This window comes from Piliocolobus tephrosceles, chromosome 16, assembly GCF_002776525.5.
Source record: "Piliocolobus tephrosceles isolate RC106 chromosome 16, ASM277652v3, whole genome shotgun sequence".
NCBI classification, from domain to species: domain Eukaryota; kingdom Metazoa; phylum Chordata; class Mammalia; order Primates; family Cercopithecidae; genus Piliocolobus; species Piliocolobus tephrosceles.
In genome coordinates, this window is record NC_045449.1 from 23,889,319 (window position 1) to 23,912,100 (window position 22,782).

Consider the following 22,782-nt stretch of genomic DNA (forward strand, 5'->3'; position numbering starts at 1 on the left):
GATCTTGAGGTCAGGAGTTCAAGACCAGCCTGGCCAACATGGTGAAACCCTGTCTCCACTAAAAATATAAAAATTAGCCGGGCATGGTGGGGCATGCCTGTAGTCCCAGCTACTCGGGAGGCTGAGGCAGGAGAATCTCTTGAACCCGGGAGTTGGAGGTTGCAGTGAGCCGAGATCATGCCACTGCATTCCAGCTTGGGCAACACAGTGACACTTCATCTCAAAAAATAAATAAATAAATAAAATAAAATAAAATAAAATAAAAATTATGTCCATCCAAAAATAATGCCCACTCTTGGATACCTAAAATGCACAAAATTATCTATAAATGCAGCTGTGTCTTTCATATAGTTTAAGTTCAGTTTTAGCAAAACAAAACAAATGTCTTTTCCTTTGCATGGTGAATGCCTTAGAGTTACTCCAGAACAACATTGAATTATTCACATTGAATGGTGAATGCCTGGAGTTAATCCAGAATAATATGAAATCAAACTTTATTTCAGTAAGAACCTCTAAGCCTAAAATCCTGTAAACTGAATCAGTCTCGGTACATGTATCTATTCCAAAAACTAGTCTCCAAATATACGGAGATTAGGGCTTGGCACTAGGAGATTAGATGTGGTAGACAAATGCTACTTAATGGTGAGGGTAGAGATGGGGTGACAGTAGAGGATACTTAAACCCAACATCAATCATTTAAATATTGTTAGTAATATTTATTTCCACCCCAAGCTATCCTTTACCAGAGTAGCATGTGATAAACAACATTTCATTCATTCATTCATTCATTTATCCTCTCAATTAATATGTATTTAAAAGCCTGGTATACATGCAGCATGCAGCACTGTGTTAGGCACTGGGTTAACATGAAGAACAAAGCAGATAGGGGGCCGGGCGCAGTGGCTCACACCTGTAATCCCAGCACTTTGGGAGACCAAGGCGGGTGGATCACTTGAGCTCATCAGTTTGAGACTAGCCTGGGCAACAGGGTGAGATCCTACTAAAAATACAAAAAAATAGGCCGGGTGCAGTGTCTCACAGCTGTAATCCCAGCACTTTGGGAGGCTGAGGCAGTGGATCACCTGAGGTCATGAATTCGAGATCAGCCTGGCCAACATGGTGAAATCCCATCTCTGCTAAAAATACAAAAAATTAGCTGGGCATGGTGGCAGGTGCCTGTAATCCCACCTACTCAGGAGACTGAAGCAGGAGAATTGCTTGAGCCCGAGAGGCGGAGGCTGCAATGAGCTAGGATCGTGCCATTGCACTCCAGCCTGGGTGACAGAGTGAGACTCCATCTCAAAACAAAAACAAAAACAAAAAAATCGCCAGATATGGTGGTGTGGTGGTGCATACCTGTGGTCCCAGACACTCAGGAGGCTAAGGTGAGGTGGGAGGATCACTGGAGCTCATCGAGTGTGGGTGTGGAGGTTGTAGTGAGCTGAGATCACGCCACTGCACTCCAGCCTGGGTAAGAGAGCAAGACCCTGTCTCAAAACGAACAAACAAACAAACAACAACAGAAAAAAACAGACAAAAAAAAAAAAAAAAAAAACACACAGATGGTATCCCTGCCTGCATAGGGCTAAGAGCCTGGTAGAGAAGACAAATACACACACAAGTAGACATATAATTGCAAATTGTGATGAGTACTCTGGAGGAAAGTATAAAATACTGTGAAAGAGAATGAGGGAGGTAGAGCAGGAGAGGGATACCAAAACAGTCTCTCTGAGTAAGTGACATCTCAACCAGGACCCAAAAGATAAGAGTTAGGGGAGGGACCAGGCGTGGTAGCTCACGCCTGTAATCCCAGGACTTTGGGAGACCGAGGCAGGTGGATCATGAGGTCAGGAGTTCAAGAACAGCCTGGCCAAGATGATGAAACCCTGTGTCTACTAAAAATACAAAAATTAGCCAGGCGTGGTGGTGGGCGCCTATAATCCCAGCTACTTGGGAGGCTGAGGCAGAGAACTGGTTGAACCCAGGAGGCAGAGGTTGCAGTGAGCCAAGATCACACTACTGCACTCCAGCCTGGGTGACAGAGCGAGACTCCGTATAAAAAGAAAAAAAAAAAAAGAAGAGTTAGGGGAAGGATGGAGAAGAGGATTCCAGGAAGAGAAATGGCATATACAAAGGCCATTAAGATAGAAAAAAAGCTTGGAGCCTTGGGGTAACTGAGAGAAGACCAATGCAACCTCTTATGGAAAGGCATGTCTAGGCTTCCCAATAAGAACAGAGCACAGTGCAATGATACAAAGCACAGACGGCAGCAGCACAGGTCTTTCTCAGGTCTGACACTTAACTGTTTAACTTTATTGCTGGGCCTTGTTTCAGCATCGTCAAAATGAGAATAATGGATTTCCTTCCTGAACCCCTTGTGAAAATTCATTCTATTTCATCTGTACAATGCTTGCCCTTTTTATGATATTACATAAGCATATATGTCATGTAATAATTAACAAAATGTGGCATTTTTACTATTAAAATGCACATTCTGAGGAAGAAGAATAGAAACTCTCGGCCGGGCGCGGTGGCTCAAGCCTGTAATCCCAGCACTTTGGGAGGCCGAGACGGGTGGATCACGAGGTCAGGAGATCGAGACCATCCTGGCTAACACCGTGAAACCCCGTCTCTACTAAAAATACAAAAAACTAGCCGGGCGAGGTGGCGGGCGCCTGTAGTCCCAGCTACTTGGGAGGCTGAGGCAGGAGAATGGCGGGAACCCGGGAGGCAGAGCTTGTAGTGAGCTGAGATCCGGCCACTGCACTCCAGCCTGGGCGATAGAGCGAGACTCCGTCTCAAAAAAAAAAAAAAAAAAAACACCAGAAACTCCCCACCAGTACAGGAAAGTGAAAGGAGAGAATTATATTCGCGCATTAGCAATTGTCATTCAATTCCAGAGGGCTAATTATGATCATGAGCTAGGTCACCTATTTTTGTGAAAGTAAACTGTTATTTTCAAGGAAATGGTCTGCTTGAAGCTTTCTCAATGGGAATCCACTGGCTTAGCCTCAGAGTTTTCTTGTAAGGTTTCTAGATCTTCATGGCTTTCACTTAAACTCTTGCTTTGAGCCATGTGGTACCTGGATAAGTGTCAGAATCAAACTGACAAGAATATATCCAGAGCGAGTCTCACCCCAACCTCTACTACAATTCTGCATTGGTCCTTAACTCCCATTTGCCAGGCACAGTGCTGAACACTTGCATGCAATAGTTTAGTTAAGCCCTGCAACAACACTATGTATGAGATAGTGAATGATTGTTAATTTTTAGTAGTTGTATTTTTTGTTTGTTTGTTTGTTTTGAGACAGTCTCGTTCTATTGTCCAGGCTGGAGTGCAATGGTGCGATCTTGGCTCACTGCAACCTCTGCCTCTTGGGTTCAAGCAATTCTCCTGCCTCCGCATCGCAAGTAGCTGGGATTGCAGGCGCCTGCCACCATGCCCGGCTCATTTTTTGTATTTTTAGTAGAGACGGGGTTTCGCCATGTTGGCCAGGCTGGTCTTAACTCCTGACCTCAGGTGATCCACCTGCCTCAGCCTCCCAAAGTGCTGGGATTACAGGCGTGAGACACTGCGCCCGGCCTATTTTTAGTAGTTGTATTTTATTTTATTTTATTTTGAGACGGAGTCTCACTCTGTCGCCCAGGCTGGAGTGCAGTGGCGCGATCTCAGCTCACTGCAAGCTCCGCCTCCCGGGTTCACGCCGTTCTCCTGCCTCAGCCTCCGTTGTAGCTGGGACTGCAGGCACCCGTCACCACGCCTGCCTAATGTTTTGTATTTTTAGTAGAGACGGGGTTTCACCGTGTTAGCCAGGATGGTCTTAATCTCCTGACCTCGTGATCCGCCCGCCTCAGCCTCCCAAAGTGCTGGGATTACAGGGGTGAGCCACGGCTCCTGGCAGTAGTTGTATTTTATAAAGTATCCATGAACACTGAATTAGTGAATAGCAAGCCATTGCTCCTAAGGGATACACAGGGTTAGGTTCCTTCGAGCCTCTGATCACAATATTTTCATCAGCCAATGAAAGACATTATGTTCAATACATACTGTTGATTCCTTAACATGAAACCCATAGCTGGGTGTGGGGGCTCATGCCTGTAATCCCAGCACTTTGGGAGGCTGAGGCAGGAGGAACCCTTAAGCTCAGGAGTTTGAGACCCGCCTAGGCAATATAGTGATACCTCATCTCTAAAAAAATTAAAATTAAAATTAAAATTAAAAAATAAAAACATTGAACTCATGGCCAGCAGCATTATAACTCATGGGTGAATGAAGCTTATCTAACACACATATTTTTTCCATCTTTTCTCCATTACAATTTTCTTGCACTTAAGAACTGTAGACAGAACTTCAGCAATACACTTGGGGGCCATTTTAAACAGTGAAATCACCAGTAAAAAGCACAGAAATATAAAAAGCATGGCACTAAATAGACCACAAAGAGTACACTCGTTACAGTATGAGGGCTAAAACAAGAAGGCAAAGCATTGCCTTGTTCCACCTTGGCTAGGGACATGCATTATGGGCAGCTCAAATGTTTTCCTCTTCTGTAGTGTCAAGCAATGAGTGCAAAAACGTCATGAGTATTGATTTTGGGATTACAAATAAATTTTGGCATGTAAGCAAATTCACAAATACAGAATCTGCAAATTATGAGAATAAATTATAGGTTAATGATTTTCATAATCCAGATGAAAAACTTGAAGATGAGAAAGGTTAAGGTCACTTACCCAAAGTTACTCTGATAATAAATGATAGAGATGGGATTTAAACAGATCTGCCCAACATCAAAGCCAAATACACTTGACCACTATTATCTTCTGAAGTCCTGAGAGTTTTCGTGTAAGTTCCTTTCTAAAAGTTCCCTTTAATAAGAAACTAGTTAAACAAATTATGGTAGTAAAATTCTACGGAAAGGTACATAAGGGGATAAGTGGGTGATACTTTAGTATTACATTTCTACTATTTAATAAGAGCTACCAGAAGAGATCTTAGATGCTATACAAGGAATTTTCTATTTATTTCTTATTTGATTCTCACAGTTACCCTATGAAGTAGGTGCCATCAGAATTACCAGTTAATGGATTAGAAAATTGAGGCTCAGGCTGGGTGCAGTGGCTCACGCCTGTAATCTCAACACTTTGGGAGGCTGAGGCAGGAGGATCACTTGATGTCAGGAGTTCGAGGCCAGCCTGGCCAACGTGGTGAAACCCTGTCTCTACTAAAAATACGAAAAGCCAGGCATGGTGATGCATGCCTGTACTCCCAGCTACTGGGGACGCTGAGATAGGAGAATCACTTGAACCCAGGAGGCGGAGGTTGCAGTGAGCCAAGATTGCACCATTGTACTCCAGCCTAGGCAACAAGAGCAAAACTCCGTCCCCCGCCCGCAAAAAAAAGAAAAAGAAAAAGAAAAACAAATAGAAGAAGAATCATTTAATTCTATAGGTGTCTTAGTACTAGCATGAAAAATCTTTCCTCAAAGACATTCTCACTCCCCACGGCAGACCTGTTTTTATATATCATTAGCCATAATATATGTAATTATATATACATATATATAAAATATATAATTATATCACATGCTCATGCCTAAACCTTGACTGGCTTAGCCCAGTGAAAATTCACCTCCTGGAGATAGGGAGGACCCGGATATCTATATCTTAATAAAACTGGGATTCTGTTAGAAAGAAAAAAATGGGAGGAGGGAGCTGGGCGCTGTGGCTCACACCTGTAATCCCAGCACTGTGGGAGGCCAAGGTGGGCAGATCATGAAATCAGGAGATCGAGACCATCCTGGCTAACATGGTGAAACTCCATCACTACTAAAAATACAAAAAATTAGCCAGGCATGGTGGCACGCGCCTGTAGTCCCAGCTACTGGGGAGGCTGAGGCAGGAGAGTTGCTTGAACCTGGGAGGCGGAGGTTGCAATGAACCGAGATCGCGCCACTGCACTCCAGCCTAGGCAACAGAGCAAGACTCTGTCTCAAAGAAAAAAAAAAAAGTATATGTTGAAATGCTACCCCTAAGGTCATGGTATTAAGAGGTGGAGCTGGGTGTGGTGACTCATGCCTATAATCCCAGCGACTCAGGAGGCTGAGGTGGGAAGATGGCTTGAGGCTGGAAGTTCAAGATGAGCTGGGCAACATAGCAAGACCCTGCATCTAAAACACAAAAAAATTAGGCCCAATGCAGTGGCTCATTCCTGTAGTTCTAGCACTTTGTGGGGCTCAGGCAGGTGAATTACTTGAGCCCAGGAGTTCGAGACCAGCCTGGGCAACATGGCAAAACTCTGTCTCTACAAAAAAATACAAAAATTAGCCAGGCATGGTGGTGTGCACATGTAGTTTCAGCTACTCAGAAGGTTGAGGCAGGAGAATTGCTTCAACTCAAGAGGTTGAGGCTACAGTGAGCCATGATCATGCCCCTGCACTCTAGCCTGGGCAATGAAGCAAGACTCTATCGGGAAAAATAAATAAATACATAAATAAATACAAATTTTTAAAAATTAACCAGGCAAAGTGGCTCATACTTGTAGTCCCAGGCACTTAGGAGGCTGAGGTGGGAGGATCACTGGAGCCCAGGAGTTTGAGGCTGCAATGAGCTATAATTGCACCACTGCACTCCAGCCTTGGCAACAGAGTGAGATCCTGTCTCTAAAAAATAAAAATAAATAAAAGAATTTAAAAAATGGCAAAGCCCTTGAGAATGGAATTAGTACCTTTATAAAGGAGGCCTGAGGGAGCTTTTTGCCCTTCTGCCATGTGAGGACATATAGAAGGTGCCATTTCTGAGGAACAGGGCCCCCTGCTAGATGTCAAATCTGCTGGCATCTTGATCTTGGGCTGGGAAGCCTCTAGAACTGTGAGTAATAAATTTCTGGTTTTTATAAATGACCCAGTATCAGGTGTTTTGCTATAGCTTCCCAAACAAACTATGACAGTGTCTATTACACATTCAAATTTAAATAAATCACAACACTTAAGCTAGAGCCTTGCTACTCCACAGACCGTATTATCAGTATCACCTGGGATCCTGTCAGAAATACATGACCGGGTGCAGTGGCTTACGCCTGTAATCCCAGTACTTTGGGAAACTGAGGCGAGCAGATCACATGAGGTCAGGAGTTGGAGACCAGCCTAGCCAACATGGTAAAACCTAGTCTCTACTAAAAATACAAAAATTAGCTGGGCATAGTGGCTTGCGCATGTAATCCCAGCTACTTGGGAGGCTGAGGCAGGAGAATTGCTTGAACCCGGGAGGCAGAGGTTGCAGTAAGCCAAGATAGTGCCACTGCACTCCAGCCTGGGCGATAGAGCGAGACTCTGTCGAAAGAGAGAGAGACAGAGAGACAGAGAGACAGAGACAGAGAGAAAGAAAGAGAGAGAAGGAGGGAAGGAGAGAAGGAAGGAAGGAAGGAATCTCGTTCCACATCCTAGACCTACTGAATCAGAATCTGCATTTAACAAGATCCTCCCAGGAGATTCATCTTCATATTAAAATTTGAAAAGGATTCAGGGCTGAGAGCTGTGGCTCACATCTGTGTAATGCCAGCACTTTGAGAGGCCAAGGCGGGAGGATCACTTGAGCCCAGGAGTTCGAGAACAGCCTGGACAATATAAGGAGACCTCATCTCTACAAAAAGATTAAAAATTAAAAAAATTGAGGCCAGGAGGTCAAGGCTGCAGTGAGCCATGACCGTGCCACTGCACTCCAGCCTAGGTGATAGAGCAAGACCCTATTTCAAAAATAAATAAAAATAAAAAATAAAAAGCAATGAGTTAGAACAGTCACCAGCCAGTAACAAAATCTACTCTGGTTTTACTCACAAAATGTAGGTAGTAAAAGTTCATCTCCTCTAGCCCTAGAAGTTAAAGAATTAAATACTCCTAGCAAGGCACAGTGGCTCATGTATGTAATCCCAGCACTTTGGGAGGCTGAGGTGGGTTGATCACTTGAGATCAGGAGTTCAAGACCAGCCTGGCCAACATGGAAAACCCCGTCTCTACTAAAAATAAAAAATTAGCAAAGCCATGGTTGCACATGCCTGTAGTCCCAGCTACTTAGGAGGCTGAGGCACGAGAATTACTTGAAACCGGGAGGCAGAGGTTGCAGTGAGCTGAGATCGCATCACTGCACTCCAGCCTGGGTGACAGAGTGAGACTTGTAGTCCCAACTCAAGTCCCAAGGCCAAAGCAGGAGGATTGCTTGAGCCCAGGAGTTCAAGTCCAGTCAGGGCAACATAGCAAGACCCTATCTACTAAAAAAAAAAGTGAATATTTTATCTTATTTCTTCCCTTGTACTACTATTTTTATTCCCTCACTTTCTTCTTCTCTTCCTATGTGTCTGCCTGCCTCATCCCTTCCTCTTCTCCTTTTTAAATGCCTCGTTCCCCTAACTAGGTGATACACAGGTTTATAATAAGAACCATTTGTTCTGCAAGTTTATAGTGTAGTAGGCAGATATCAAAAAGTCTGGCTAGTGATTTACACACTAACTTCAGGGGAGCTATATCTAAAGAGTACAATGAAATAAAGCCCAGTTAGATTGCTCTAGTTTCGGACTTAGCTCCAAATCAGAGGACAAATTATTTTTCATTATTTTTCTTACTAGAAAATGTTAGCATTTCAATTTTGGAATCAGACAAACCTGGATTTAGATATCATTCTTCAACTGTGGGCTGTGTAATCTTGAGCAAGTCCCTTAAACTCTCTGAACTTCCATTTCTATTTTTGGACTGCTTAAGCTCATGAGCTTTGTAATTAGAGAGACTAGCTTTCAATCCTGCTTTTTCTTCTTCTTACTTATGTAGACTTGAGCAAACTATTTGCTCTCAATAAAATACAGACCTAGGCTGGGCACAGTAAAATATAGATCAGGCCAGGTGCAATGGTTCACACCTGTAACCCCAGTACTTTGGGAGGCCAAGGCAGAAGGATTGCCTGAGCTAAGAAGTTTGAGACCAGCCTGCACAACATAGTGACACCATGTCTCTAGGACAAAATTTTAAAACATTAGCCAGGCGTGGTGGCACACGCCTTTAGTCCCAGCTACTCCAGAGGCTAAGGCAGGAGGATTGCTTGAGCCAGGAGTCTGAGGCTGCATTGAGATATGATCACACCACTGCACTCTAACCTAGGTGACAGAGCAAGATGCTGTCTCTAAAAACAAATAAAAAATAAAAAAAAAATACAGACCAGGCAGGGCGTGGTGGCTCACACCTGTAATCCCAGCCCTTTGGGAGGCCAAGGCAGGTGGACCACTTGAGGTCAGGAGTTCAAGACTGGCCTGGCCAACATAGCGAAACCCCATCTCCACTAAAAATACAAAAATTCGCCGGGTGGGGTGGTGTGCGCCTGTAATCCCAGCTACACGGAAGGCTGAGGCAGGAGAATCACTGCCAGGAGGTGGAGGTTGCAGTAAGCCGAGATCACACCACTGGGTGACAGGACAAGACTCCATCTTAAAAAAAAAAAAAAAAAAATGCAGACCTACTTCAAAGGTTTATCATGGGAAAATGCATATCAAGTGCTTATCATAATGCCTTGGCACATATCATATGTTCAATAATTATTAACTTTATGTTCTTTTCTTCCATTTTGAAATAAAGGTAATAAAAATCCACAGCGAAAGTGTTTGTGAAGACTTAGATGAGATGACACACAGTCTGAAAAGTGTTTGGCACAAAAAAGTAAGTGCTCGGTAAACATTAGCTATGATAGGCACACAGAGTTGTTTTGAGGACTCAGTGGGATAAGATATACTCATAATCATTGTTGTCCTCTCCTGACAAGGGGAAATTCTCACTCTGAGTTCAGAGAATTTTGACTATACTGTTTTTTGTTTTTTGGATTTTTTTGACATGGAGTCTTGCTCTGTTTCCCAGGCTGGAGTGCAGTGGCGCAATGTCAGCTACTGCAACTTCTGCCTCCTGAGTTCAGGCAATTCTCCTGCCTCAGCCTCCCAACTAGCTGGGATTACAGGTGCCTGCCACCATACCTGGCTAATTTTTTTTTTTTTTGAGATGGGGTCTCACTCTGTCACCAGGCTGGAGTGCAGTGGCGCAATCTCGGCTCACTGCAACCTCTGCCTCCTGCGCCCAAGCGATTCTCCTGCCTCAGCCTCCCAAGTAACTGTGACTACAGGCACATGCCACCACGCCCAGCTAAGTTTTTGTATTTTTAGTAGAGACGGGGTTTCATCGTATTAGCCAGGATGGTCTCAATCTCCCGACCTCGTGATCCGCCCTCCTAGGTCCCCCAAAGTGCTGGGATTACAGGCATGAACCACCGCACCCAGTCTAATTTTCATAGTTTTAGTAGAGATGGGGTTTCACCATGTTGGCCAGGCTGATCTCAAACTCCTGACCTCAAGTGATCCACACACCTTGGCCTCCCAAAGTGCTGGGATTACAGGCATGAGCCACCACACCCGACCTTGACTATACTGTTTATAACCTGCATGGGTTTTAAAAAGCCATTCTAGGCCAGGCGTGGTGGCTGACACCTATAATCTCAGCACTTTGTGAGGCAGAGGCGGGCAGATAACCTGAGATCAGGAGTTCGAGACCAGCCTCAACATGGAGAAACCCCATCTCTACTAAAAATACAAAATTAGCCGGGAGTGATGGTGCATGCCTGTAATTCCAGCTATTCGGGAGGTTGAGGCAGGAGAATTGCTTGAACCTGGGAGGCAGAGGGTGCAGTGAGCCCAGATCGCACCATTGCACTCCAGCCTAGGCAACAAGTGAAACTCCGTCTCAAAAAAAATAAATAAATAAAAGCCATTCTACACCTTGCTTAATCCCTACACTTATCACTTATTTACATCCTGGGATGCTCTAGAAGTCAGCAACCAGTCATTTCAACTCAGACCAGTCTTGGTAGTGTCCCTTTGATCCTAAAGTCCTGCTCCTGAAATGGCTGGTGCCATCCAGCTTTTCCCAGATGAATGGCTGGACCAGACGTCACAAAGAGAAAAGGAAAAGCAGATGGAAAGAAATGTTCCAAAATCTTCTTTAAAATAAACGGCAAGGACTACGTCTGCCTGGGAAACCACTTTAAAGGCCATGCGAAGGATAAAAGGAGGGACGGTGGAAAGAGCAGCATCCAATTGCTATGGCAACTGAAATTTTGCAAATAAATACTTCAACATAGCTTGTTTATCAAACAAACTGACCTTTCTGTTCTTTGGTCCCCCTCCTGCTTCCTCATCCTTCCTTCATTAGTATACACCCATTCCTACCATACCTTGGGACAAAAGGAAAAGTACTCTCTCTGAGCCATTTCCCCTGCCCCCAAAATAAAATCTGGCAGTACATTGTTTGTTCATACACTGGAACAGGAAGTGTCTTTACTATATATCATGAACTCTGTCCCTTTATGGGTGTTGTCATATTGAGCTCCTGGGAAGTATGCTAAGCCAGGAACCTTTTCAAACTCCTGACAATCAAAGCCACACTGGTCTACTAATGACTAGCTGAGTCACCAAATTTCTCTAAGCCTCCCTTTCCCTGTGTGCATGAGGGAAATACTGCTCTAAATTATAGGAAATATGGGCAAGATTTGGGTCATTTGTATTCTTATTCAACTGACCCAGTTTGGGCCCAGTCTCTCTTTCTAGCCTAAGCTCTCACTGGTCTCCTGTGCCTTAGCCAAACACGTCTATTGTTCCTGGCACACACATTTCTGTGCCTTGGCTCTTGCCATTCTTTCTGCCTGGAATGCCCTCTCCCCTTCTCTCCATTTCCTCCTTCTATTTTATTAAACTCTCATCTATCTTCCTATATATCTCAAACCAAATAGCGCCTCTTCCACAAAGCCTTCTCTGATTCTATAACTGGTAGAGATCTTTCTTCTCTTATTTGTGTGCTTTTCTGGCATTTGTGGTTGCTTATGTGCATCCTTCATCACCCCCTGCCAACCCCAGAACAAATAAACACCTTGAGAGCAGAGACCATGTTTTCTCCTTGAGTGCCCCAAATTATAAGTAGCCTTTTAATTAGGTGTATCCCTCCCCAATTAACTTTTGACTTATAAGCTCTTTGAGACCAAGGGCTACTTCTTGTTCCCCATTATCTACCCAGCACCTAGTTCATTGCTTGGCACATAATTGGTGCTCCAAAAACATTGGTTAAAGTAATGAATAAAAATAGATGCTTTTTGGGGAAATGAAGTAAATCAACTTGTAAACTAGAGCTTTAATGGGAAAAGTATGTTGAGCAGTTACAGCTGTATGGTGTTCATTCATTCATTCATTCATTCATTCAGCAGTGATCAAGCCAATTTTTTTTTCTCTTTTCCTTTTTAGATGGAGTCTCAGTCTGTTACCCAGGCTGGAGTGCAGTGGCGCAACCTGGGCTCACTGCAACCTCCGCCTCCCTGGTTCAGGCAATTCTCCTGCCTCAGCCTCCCGAGTAGCTGGGATTACAGGCATGCACCACCACACCCAGCTAATTTTTGTAATGTTAGTAGAAATGGGGTTTCACCATGTTGCCCAGGCTGGTCTCGAACTCCTGACCTCAGGTGATCCACCCACCTCAGCCTCCTAAAGTGCTGGGATTACAGGCGTGAGCCACTACACCCTGCCGAAATTTTTTTTTTTTTTAATTGAAGCAGGGTCTCACTCTGTCACCCGGCTGGAGTGCAGTGGCACAATCATGGCTCACTGCAGCCTCGACCTCCTGGAGCGCAAGCAATCCTCCTGCCTCAATTGGGACCAAAGGTGTATGCCACACAACAGGCTAATATTATTATTATTGGTTTTTAGTAGAGATCGGGGGTTTCTCATTTTGTTACCCAGGCTGATCTCGAACTCCTGGACTCAAGTGATTCTCCCACCTCAGCCTCCCAAAGTGCTGGGATTACAGACGTGAGTCAGTGCACCTGGCCACAAATGAGCAATGAGAATCTTGACTTCATGAAACTTATATTGAGGCTGGGCATGGTGGCTCACGCCTGTAATCCCAGCACTTAGGGAAGCAGAGGCAGGATTCCATCTTGGAAAAAAAAAGAGAAACTTATATTGTAGTGGAACAAGTAGAGAATCAACAAATACAAAAATAAATAAATTCACATTGTGAAGAAATACACAGGTCAATGAAATAGAGTCATTTTAAGTAGGATGTTATTTAAAGTATCGTTTGTAGGATTTCCTGACCTCTGCATTATCGACATTTTGGGCTAGATAATTCTTTCTTGCAAGAGGCTGTCCTGTGTACTGCAGGATATTTAGTAATATCCCTAGAGGCATGTAGTGGCCTCTCACCACTACAGGCCAGTAACAAATAATCTCTAGAGTTGTGACTATCAAAAATCTTTCTAGACATTGTCAAATCTCTGGGGATCAAAATTACCCCTACTTGAGAACTACTGTGTTAAAGGGGTGCCTCTTTGAGTGAATGACATGAGCTGAGACCTAAAAGACAAGACAAAAATAAACCTTCAACACTAGTGAAGTGTATTCCAGGCAGGAAAGCGGACAGCAGCACAAACAATGGGACCATAGTGGCCGAAGGTAATGAGTGAGGAGGGGAGTGACATATGATGAGATTGGAGAGACAGGCAAAGACATAATCACGTAGTTGCTTGGAATCATATAAGGAAACTTAGATTTCATTTTAAAGCAGTGGAGGCCATCAAAGTTTTGTGTGTTTTTGTTTTGTTTTGTTTTTCTTGAGACGGAGTCTTGCTCTTGTCGCCCAGTTGGAGTGCAGGGGCACAATCTTGGCTTACTGCAACCTCTGCCTCCCGGGTTCAAGTGATTCTCCTGCCTCAGCCTTCCAAGTAACTGGGATTAGAGGTGCATGCCATCACACCTGGCTAATTTTTGTATATATATATTTTTTGTAGAGTTGTATTTTTTTTTTTTTTCACCATATTGGCCAGGCTGGTCTTGAACTCCTGGCCTCAAGACATCCGTTCGCCTCAGCCTCCCAAAGTGCTGGGATTACAGGCGTGAGCCACTCACTGCGCCTGGCCAACAAGCTTAGTTTATGTTTGTGTTTTTGAGGAGCTGCCTTACTATTTTCCATAGTCTCATACCATTCTACATTCCCACCAGTAATGTATGACTGTTCCAATTTCTCTACAACCTCACCAATATTTCTTGTTTTCTGTTTTTTGGTAATAGCCATCCTGATGGGTGTGAAATGGTATCTCATTACAGTTTTTTGTTTTGTTTTGTTTTTTGAGACAGGATTTCACTCTGTCACCCAGGCTAGAGTATAGCGGCGTGATCAAGACTCACTGCAGCCTCCACCTCCCTCACTCAAGTGATCCTCCCACCTCAGCCTCTTGAGTAGCTGGGGCACCAAGCACATGCCACCATGCCCAGCTAACTTTTATACTTTTTGTAGAGACGGGGTTTTGTCATGTTGCCCAGGCTGGTCTCCAACTCCTGGGCTCAAGCGATCCACCCATCTCTGCCTTCCAAAGTGCTACAATTACAGGCATGAGCCACCACAACTGGTTGACTTGTATAGTTCTTCATGGATTCAGAATATTAATTCATTATTCAATATAAAATTTGCAAATATCCTATTTTGTGGATAAGATGGAAGTTTTAAGATTTAGTGCCTGCTTAACCAAATCGTTGGAAACTACTTCACCGAAACAAGCTCTAGTCTTGTTTCAGCTTGCTCCAGAGGTCTGGGTCGAGGTGATATTAAATAGTGGCTTAAAACAGTTCGTGGCTGGGCACAGTGGCTCACGCCTATAATCCCAGCACTTTGGGAGGCCGAGGCAGGCAGATCACTTGAGTCTAGGAGTTCAAGACCAGTCTGGCCAACATAGCAAAACCTGTCTCCACTAAAAATACAAAAATTAGGCCTGGCACAGTGACTCACGCCTGTAATCCCAGCACTTTGGGAGGCAGAGGCGGGTGGATCACTTGAGGTCAGGAGTTCGAAACCAACCTGACCAACATGATGAACCCCTGTATCTACTAAAAATACAAAAAAATTAGCCAGGTGTGGTGGCAGGTGCCTGTAATCCCAGCTATTGGGAGACCAAGTCAGGAGAATCGCTTGAACCCGGAAGGCGGAGGTTGCAGTGAGCTGAGACTGCGTCACTATACTCCAGCCAGGGTGACAGAGTGAGACTCTGTCGCAAAAAGAAAAACAAGAAATACAAAAATTAGCTGGGAGTGGTGGTGCAGGCCTGTAATCTCAGCTACTCTGGAGGCTGTGGCATGAGAATTGCTTGAACCTGGGAGGTGGAGGTTGCAGTGAGCTGTGATTGTGCCACTCTACTCCAGCTTGGGAGACAGAGAGAGACTCTCTCAAAAAACAAACTAACAACAAACAGTTCATATCTACTCCAGAGAACCCCCCTGAGAAGCTGGTTGTGTTTCAGATTTACCTCCTAGATATTTTATTTTCCTCCTTAAAGATCAAAGAAGGCAGAGGAAGCCATGAATGAGAGAGTCAAGGTGAGGCTAGAAATAAAAGATGCCTTATTCTTATCACAACTGCACTGGATTATTCTCCTATTTTCTAACTTAGTCTGTAAGTTTCTTGAAAGCAGGTACTGCTATATAAAATTAAAACTAATATTCTATTCAGCACCTAGCACAGCAGGCTTTACATAGTAAATGCTCAATAAATTATTGTTTATTGATGTTGATTAGCAATTCCTATAATTCTAGAAGATTGTCATGAAGTGGTCTATATTGTCTCATACGAATAATAACAGATTGCATTCTTACTTGAATATTTGATATCAAATAAATATTTTTATAAAGTATTTATAAAATTATAAAATAAAGATATGCTATATAACTTATATTTTTCTTTCTTTTTTTTTTTTTTTTGAATTAAGATCTTACTCTGTCCCCCAAGGCTGGAGTGCAGTGGCACAATCACGATTCACTGCAGCCTCGACCTCCTGGGCCCAAGCAATCCTCCCACCTCAGCTTCCCAAGAATCTGGGAGTATCTGAGACTACAGGCATGTGCCACCATCCCTGGCTAATTTTTTTGTAGAGATGGGATTTCGCCATATTACCCAGGCTGGTCTTGAACTCCCGACTCAAGCGATCTGCCCATCTTGGCCTCCCAAAGTGCTGAGATTATAGGCGTGAGCCACCATGCCCAGCTAAAATTTATTTTTAAATTCAATAGACATGAGGGCCAGGCTCAGTGGCTCACGCCTATAATCCCAACAGTTTGGGAAGTAGAGGAGGGCAGATTGCTTGAGGTCAGTAGTTTGAGACCAGCCTGGCCAATATAGTGAGACCCCATCTCTACTAAAAATACAAAAATTAACTGGGTATAGTGTTGCACACCTATCCCCACAAGAATCACTTGAACCTGGGAGGTAGAAGTTGCAGTAAGTCAAGATCATGCCCCTGCACTCTAACCTGGGCAACAGAGTGAAACTATGTTTTCAAACAAACAAACAAACAAACAAAAAACAACTTTGTTAATGACTAGACCTGTGATAGATTGGGAGGATTCAAAGGTGGAAAAGGCAAATCCTTCGAAGAATTTGCAGTTTCATAGTTAAGTAGACAATAAGCAGCAACAATGCCATGATAATGGAGTGCTTTAATACAGGTAAGCACTGGGTGCCATGGAGCAGAACATAAGGAGCACCTAAGTCGGTTCGTAATTGGAAGAAAGGGAAGTTGGAAAGGTTCCTGAGCTGCTTCTTAAGAATAAGTATGGGCCGGGCACAGTGGCTCGCACCTGTAATCCCAGCACTTTGGGAGGCCGAGGCAGGTGGATCACCTGAGGTCAGGAGTTTGAGAACAGCCTTGCCAACATGGCAAAACCCCATCTCTACCAAAAATACAAAAATTAGCCAGGTGTAGTGACAGGTACCTGTAATCCCAGCTACTTGGGAGGCTGAAGCAAGAAGAATCACTTGAACCTGGGAGGGAGAGGTTGCAGTGAGCTGAGATCACGCTGCTGCACTCCAGCCTGAATGACAGAGTGAGACTGTCTCAAGACTGTCTCAAATAAAAAACAAAACAAAAAAGTATGATCAGTTCTTATAAGTACAGAAATAAACTCTCGCATTTATGGTCAATTGCTTTTCAATAAATGTGCCAAGATAATTCAATGGGGAAAAGAAAAATCTTTCCAACAAATGGTGCTAGGACAACTAAAACAATAAAAATCTTAGACGAAAATATAGAAACACGTCTTTAGGAACTTGAGTTAGTTAAAATCTTCTTAGATACGAACCTAAAAGTACAAAGCAGCAAAATAAATAAAGTGAATTTCATCAAAATTTAAAACTTTTGTTCTTCAATGAAAGGCCTCCGGAAAGTAAAGACACCTCTCAAAATAGGAGAAAATATCTGCAAATCACTTTTTTTTTTTTTTTTTTTTTGAGACAGAGTCTTACCTTGTTGCCCAGCCTGGAGTGCAGTGGTGCAATCTCAGCTCACTGCAATCTCCACCTCCCCAGTTCAAGTGATTCTCCTCAGCCACCTGAGTAGCTGGAATTACAATCATTCCCTACCACACTCGGCTAATTTTTGTATCTTTAGTAGAGATAGGGTTTCCTCATGTTGGCCAGGCTGGTCTCAAATTCCTGGCCTCAGGTGATCCGCCCACCTCAGCCTTCCAAAGTGCTGGGATTACAGGCATGAGCCACTGCACCCGGCCATGCAAATCATATATCTTAAAAGGCATTTATATTTAAAATATCTAAAGAGTCTTAAAACTCAATAATAAAAAGACAACCTAATTAAAACATAGTAAAGGGAAGGATGAAATAAAATCATCTTTGTCACAGATGACATGATTATGTAGAAAACTGGAAATAAATGACAAAAAAAAAAAAAAAAAAAACACTTGGAACCAATAAGCAATTATAGCAAGTGATGATAGTTGCAGGATGCAAGGTTAGTATACAAAACTCAGCCAGCTGCGGTGGCACTAGCCTGTAGTCACAGCTACATGGGAGGCAGAGGCAGGAGAATCACTTGAGCCCAGGAGTTCAAGGCTGCAGTAGGCTCCATGCAGTGGCTCATGCCTGTAATCTCAGCACTTTGGGAGGCTGAGGAGCACAGATCACTTGAGTCCAGGAGTTTGAGACCAACCTGGGCAACACAGTGAAATCCCGTCTCTACAAAATGTATGAAAATTAGCTGGATGTGGTAGTGTGCGCCTATAGTCCCAGCTTCTTGGGAGACTAAAGCAGGAGGATCACCTGAGCCTGCGAGGCAAAGATTGCAGTGAACTGAGATTACACCACTGCATTCCAGCCTGGGTAACAGAGTGAGACCCCCATCTCAAAGAAAAAGGGTGCAGTGCATCATGATCACACCTATGAATAGCCCCTGCATTCCAGCCTGGGCAACATAGTGATACCGTCTCAAACAAACAAACAAAAAAAGCCAATGGCTTTCCTATATATCTGCAATGAACAAGTGGAATTTGAAATTAAAAGCAAGCACAGGCCGGGCGCCATGGCTGACATCTGTAATCCCAGCACTTTGGGAGGCTGAGGTGGGCAGATCACAAGGTCAGGAGATCGAGACCATCCTGGCCAACATGGTGAAACCCTGTCTCTACTAGAATACAAAAATTTAGCTGGGCATGGTGGCATGCACCTGTAGTCCCAGCTACTTGGGAGGCTGAGGCAGGAGAACTGCTTGAATTCAGGAGGTGGAGGTTGCAGTGAACCGAGATCGCACCACTGCACTCTAGCCTGGCAACAGAGCAAGACTCCGTCTCAGAAAAAAAAAAAGAAGGAAAGAAGGAAAGAAAGCACAATTTCATTTACATTAGGCACCCTCCAAAATGATTTTTCTTTTCTTATATGGAGTTTCAGTCTTGTTGCCCAAGCTGGAGTGCACTGGCACGATCTCAGCTCACTGCAAACTCTGTCTCCTGAGCTCAAGTGATTCTTCTGCCTTAGTCTGCCAAGTAGCTGGGATTACAGGCATGCACCACCACACCCGGCTAATTTTGTATTTTTAGTAGAGACGGGGTTTCACCATGTTGGTCAGATCCACCCGCCCCGGCCTCCCAAAGTGCTGGGATTACAGGTGTGAGCCACCAAGCCCGGCCTGAAATGTTTTTTTACAAGAGCACAAATCCACTTTTATTTATTGACTTTTCATTAGTTTAAATCCTTGAGGGGTACAGCATGAGGGTACAGCATCGCTTGGATTCTGTGTCCAATAGCCTTAACAGGAAGATTGCTTCGGAATTTGGCATGAACCATGCCACTGTTTCTGTGGGCCCGAGTTACCTTTCCCCAGATTACTCTCATTTGGTTTGGTTTGCTGCCACGAGTCACTTTGTTGTTCTTTCCTTTGTATACGTAAGCACATCTCTTGCCCAAATAGAATTCAGTTTCATCTCGGGCATAAACACCTTCAATTTTAAGAAAAGCTGTATGTTCTCTTTGGTTCCGGAGACTCTGCTTATAGCCAGCAAAAATGGCCTTGGACCGCAGCCTTCCGGACATAGTTTCTTTTAGAAGTTTTGTTCCCAGCAGGATCCAAGATGGCAGGAAAAAACAAAATGAAATATTTTGATATAAATTTTTTTTTTCTTTTGAGACAGAGTCTTGCTCTGCTGCCCAGGCTGGAGTTCAGTGGTGCAATCTTGGCTCACTACAATCTCCGCCTCCTGGGATCTAGTGATTCTTCTGCCCCAGTCACCTGAGTAGCTGGGATGACAAGCACCTGCCACCACACCTGGCTAATTTTTTTTTTTTTTTTTTGTATTTTTAGTAGAGACAGGGTTTCACCATGTTGGTCAGGCTGGTCTCCAACACCTAACCTCAAGCAATCCACCCGCCTTGGCCTACCAAAGTGCTGGGATTACAGGCATGAACCATCGCACCTGGCCTATATTTTGATGTAAATCTAACAAAATACGTTTAAGATCTAGGAGGAAAACTAAAAACTCTGATTTTAAAAAATCAAAGAAGAACCAAATAAATAGGGAGATATTCAACGATTGTAGGTAGGAAAACTCAATAAGACATCAGTTCTTCACAGCTTGATCTATAGATTTCAATACAATCCCAGTCGAAATTCCAGCAAATGATTGTGTGGATATCAACAAACTAATTCTATAGTCAACACAATACTGAAGGAGAAGGCAAAGTTAGAAGACTGACAAAGTTAGAGGACTATTACCTGACTTCAAGACTTACTATAAAGCTACAGTAATTGAGACAGTGTAGTATTGCTGAGAGAACAGACAAATAGATAAATGGAAAAGAATAGAGACCAGAAAGAGCCATGGCAGAAAAGTAGAGGGGGAGGGTGGTAGGATGGGGAAGGGAAGAGAGTGAAGAGGAGAGAAGGGGGGGCCGTGGGGGAAAAAAAAAAAAAAGAAAAAGAAAATGGATGGAGAAACGATGTCTGGAATACAAACCAGGGTGTGTTCTAGAGCACCTATGGATAGGCTTGGAGAGCAGGCAGGACTCCTTTTCCTTTGAGACTGGGGAGAAAGATGGAGACTGCTGGTAAGACAGAGGTAATTTGTTCAGAGGCAGGGCAAGAAGTTGAGGGAATCCCTGACTGATGTAACATGTTATTCATCCAGCAAATGTTTATTGGGCAACATTTATGTGTCAAGCCCTAAGCCTAGTGCTAGAGATTTAAAGATGAATAAAACAAGGCGCTTGCTCTCTCAGAACTTAGAGTCTGGCCAGGCATAGTGGTTCGCGCTTATAATCCCAGGACTTTGGGAGGCTGAGGCAGGCAGATCAGTTGAGGTCAGGAGTTAGAGACCAGCCTGGCCAACATGGTGAAACCCTGTCTCTACTAAAAGTACAAAAAATTAGCCCAGCATGTTGGCGTGTGCATGTAATTCCAGCTACACAGGAGGCTGAGGCAGGAGAATCGCTCAAACCCGGGAGGCGGAGGTTGCAGTGAATAGAGATTGTGCCACTGCATTCCAGCCTGGGCAACAGAGCAAAACTCTGCCAAAAATAAAAAAACTTAGAGTCTAATGGTCTTCTTTCTTTCTTTCTTTCTTTCTTTCTTTCTTTCTTTCTTTCTTTCTTTCTTTCTTTCCTTCCTTCCTTCCTTCTTTTTCTTTTTTTTTTTTTTAGAGAAGGTCTCACTCTGTCACCCAGGCTGAAGTGCAGTGGCATGATCTGGGCTCACTGTAGTGATTCTAGTTTCAGGATACAAGACATCCTGGGGCTCAAGCGATTTTCCAACTTTGGCCTCCAGAATAGCTGGGACTACAAGCGCCACCGCACCTGGCTATTTTTTATAGAGACAGGGTCTCACTAAGTTGGCCAGGCTGCTCTCGAGCAATCTTCCTGGGCTCAAGCGATCTTCCTGTTGTGGCCTCCCAAAGTGCTGAGACTACAGGCATGAGCCACTGCACCCAGCCCTCTACTTTCTTTATGAAGAAGAAGATAAAGCTTTGCTGGAAGGAAGTATGTGGGAGAGGTAGGGGACTTGAGTAGAGTGGTGAATATTTAGAATACTTTTTCAGGAAATGGGAAATCAAAAATGAATAGGAAAATGTTGTAAGAATTGCTGCTTGCCATGAAGTATCGAGATGAGAACAGATATGTTTACGGTAGTATGAATCCAAAAAGTTATGTTATTTTTTTCCTACTAAATTTCAGTAGCTCAGATGAAGTAGCAGAGGAGATTGAGAGATAGATTCATCTGGAACTGGAGGCTTATGAGGTATTTGCAATAGAAGGACAAGGAAGAGAGAGTTGACAGCGCTGGCAAGAGAAGAATTGAACTGACTGAATCAGTCTCTTTCAGTTGGCAACAAGCAGAGACGCCCTTAGTTCAGGTTATCACAAAGGCTGAGGTAGAAGATAATGACACTGAAATGTAAGGGAGGAAGCCCAGGAAACTTGCTCCACAGGCAGGCATTGGGGAGAAATGAAAAAATGCCTAGAATAGGATGCAATAGAAGTTCTGTTCTGTTGAATATAAGTTCACTCTAATGTCAGCTCTAATCACCTGTTTGCTTCTACCCTCTCAGAAGTAAATGCTCATTTGCTCCTTTTTCCAGGAATTCTCCCGTATTCACAACTCAGCTTCTTACCGTTTAGTTTCTCTCTCTCCTCTTTTGCACATACTTAGTACTTTTCCCTGTTTGTATTAATTTTTCTGTGTCGTGCATCCAAATTCCCCCAAAAGAGGATTTGATTGAATCAGTTAGATTCATCCAATATGGACCACATTAAAGACTTCTGGTCTCCCCTTGTGTTTAGCCTATAAATGTTTATCTTCTGCTATTTTATAGATTTCTGATCTAGTCAGCCACAACCAGGGTAACACAATGATGGTGCCAGAGAAAGGTCCCAACCCAGACCCCAAAAGAGGGGTTCTTGGATCTCATGCAGAAAGGAATTCAAGGTGAGTCACAGAGTGCAGCAAGAAGGGATAGTTTATAGAAAGCTACTCAGTTACAGAGTAGGGCATCCTTAGAAAGCAAGCAGAGGGATGAACACTGTTTTTGTTTTGTTTTGTTTTGCTTTTGAGACAGAGTTTCACTCTTGTTGCCCAGGCTGGAGTGTAATGGGGTGATCTCAGCTCACCACAACCTCCGCCTCCTTGGTTCAAGCGATGCTCCTGCTTCAGCCTCCTGAGTAGCTGGGATTACAGGCATGCGCCACCATGCCTGTAGAAATACACCATGCCTGTATTTTCACCTGCTAATAGAAAATAGCCTGGCTAATTTTCTACTTTTAGTAGAGACAGGTTTTCTCCATGTTGGTCAGGCTGGTCTCAAACTCCCGACCTCAGGTGATCTGCCTGCCTCAGCCTCCCAAAGTGCTGGGATTACAGGCATGAGCTACTGCGCCCGGCCTCTTTGTTTTAAAC

The 22,782-nt window shown here is 43.8% G+C and overlaps 1 pseudogene; it reads right to left on the reverse strand.

The window, feature by feature from the left end:
* Window positions 1-19,079: 19,079 nt before the first annotated feature.
* Window positions 19,080-19,430, reverse strand: LOC111520800 (annotated as a pseudogene).
* Window positions 19,431-22,782: the final 3,352 nt, after the last annotated feature.